The sequence below is a fragment of the Neltuma alba genome, unplaced genomic scaffold (genome assembly GCF_004799145.2).
Source record: "Neltuma alba isolate B1F8T4 unplaced genomic scaffold, ASM479914v2 tig00013549_pilon, whole genome shotgun sequence".
Classification (NCBI taxonomy): domain Eukaryota; kingdom Viridiplantae; phylum Streptophyta; class Magnoliopsida; order Fabales; family Fabaceae; genus Neltuma; species Neltuma alba.
Genome location: NW_021637756.1, coordinates 178,976 through 181,517, shown reverse-complemented (window position 1 = coordinate 181,517; position 2,542 = coordinate 178,976).

Genomic DNA, 2,542 nt, shown 5'->3' with positions numbered 1-2,542 from the left:
ATTATGAGTTTCTAAATTCCCCAGTTGGGGTAGGGATATAGCCTGATTGGGAAGCTATTTTTATCATTTCTATTTTGACTCTTTTGGTGGCTTTTATGAATATATTTTGACTTCTATATCTCTTTTTCTTATTCTTCATGTGGATTTTATGACTGGCCACCATTGAATCTTAATTATGGGTGATCTTGATGGACTAGGCGGTGAAGAGAGAACCTAGATCCAAAGAAGTAGACATGAATATTTAGATTAGGGATAGTTCTAGATATTTATGGTGACTTAAGACTACAACTTCAAGGTTTAATTAGTTGTTTGGGTGTGGTGAGAACGAATTCAACTATAATTAAATAGAAACTAATAATTCAGGAGAATATTAGGACACTTTAGGAATAGCTGTCAGTATAATAAATTAAAGAGTCAATTCAAAGGACAAAAACTAGCAACTTATGGGGTAAATCCTGAACCCCAATGCTTTAAGTGATTACTTTTCTCTTATATTTTATTTTCTCATGCCTTTAATTTATTATTTTATTATATCTCATCAATCAATTCATTTATTCTCATTGTTATTTATTTGGACTAGTAGAAACGCAACCTCCCATAGGTACAAGCCTAGATTACTCTTCGATTTTTACTACATCGAGCCCGTACACTTGTGGGAGCGATCAAGTTTTTAGCGCCGTTGTCAAGGAGGCTATGGATTTACTAATTCTTCAAATTTTATTTTTCTTTATTTTTTATTAATTTTTGTTTTTTATTTTTTATTTTTTCTCTTTATTTTATTTTACTTTTCGTTTTTATGCAATTAAGAAGTTTTTTACTTTTAGAAATTGAATGATGTTGCAAAAAAAATAGAAGTCAATAAAGAAGAGAGATGGCTGATGGTGCTATGTTCCAAAGTAAAATATCTCGTTTCATGATATTCAACGCCCCCTTATTACTTCTAATCCATCTTGCATTCAGCTAAGTTTTGCTATGCACAATTATGAATTTAAAAATATACAGGCATACAACTAAAGATGTCTTGGATTTTATAAGGGAGTATTATGCAGTAATTGACACATTACCGTTGAATGGCTTATTAAATGATGATTTAGAGTTGCATTGCTTTCCATACTGTATGAAACAAGGTGCTCATCAATGGCTTTTGCGCTTATCAGAAAGTTCTATAACATCTTGGAATAGAATGTATGAGCGTTTTATGCTAAAATATTACTCACCACAGAAGACTTCAGAGTTAAGGGACAAGATTCACTTCTTTACACAACAGGGTGATGAGTCATTCTATAAAGCAGGGGGCGGTATAATCTCCTCATTAGCCAATGCCCTCATCATCAATTCCCCTATATACTCTTAATGGACTATTTCTATAATGGGCTCACACTGGACAAGCAAAGCAAAGTCAATAATGCGGCTCATGGTGATCCAAATAACATGATAGCTGAAGAAAGAGAGGGCATTTACAAGACTCTAGCACCAAATTCAAGACAAACTTCAATTCGAGGAAGGAGGGCGATGGCTAATGAAGTCACTACTTCAGACATCTCTCTTGACTTAAGGGATTTAATAAAGAGTTTGAATTTATTAGTGAAAAATTTTAATTATGTTAATTTCCTTTCTACTTTAGCTACTAATAATTTTCTTCATACAGGCAATGATGGTGATTATGTGGAAGAGGCTAACTATATGGGTGCCAATCCCAAGAATGACCCATACTCCAACGCATATAATCTGGGGTGGAGAAATCATCCTAATTTCTCTCGGAAAAATTCTACCTCTCAAAGGCCACAAGCACCACTAGGTTTCTAGCAGCAAAGAAACACAATAGATGATCGCACAACAAGGTTGGAGGAAGCTTTAGCTCAAATAACTACTCACTAAGCTAACCACATGAAGAATATGAATTAAGAAATTGACCAACTCAAGCAAGCAGTTGCATCAACTCAAGCTTCTATAAGAAACATAGACTCACAGCTGGGAAACTCTATGAAAAACATGAAAGCTCAAATAAGCAATTTGGCTAGCTTGCTTACTGGACAAGGTCAAAACAAATTTCCTAGCAATACTAAAGTTATTCCAAGAGAGGGAGTCATGGCAGTTACCTTACGGAATGGTAAAGAACTTTAAGAAGTTGACATTGGGGCTAAAAGGACTTATAACAAGGTAAGTGATAAGAAAAATACTAAAGATAATGATAAGGTAATTGAAGTTCCTAAAGCTAATAATGTGATTCAAAGTAGTCCTTCTCCATCTGGACTCAAACCTTATGTACCTCCTCCCATATCCTGAACATCTTAAAAAGAAAGATCAAGATCCAAGCTTCCAAAGGTTTCTTAAGATGTTAAGAAGTATCCAAATTAATGTGCTTTTTATAGAAGCCTTAGCAAGAACACCTTATTATCTCAAATACATCAAGGATCTAGTTTCAAACAAGCAAAGGTTAGAAGATTATGCCATGGTGCCACTTATAGAAGAGTGCAATGCAATTATACAAAAGAAGCTACCACCCAAACTGAAAGATCCGTGGAGTTTCACTATTCTTTGT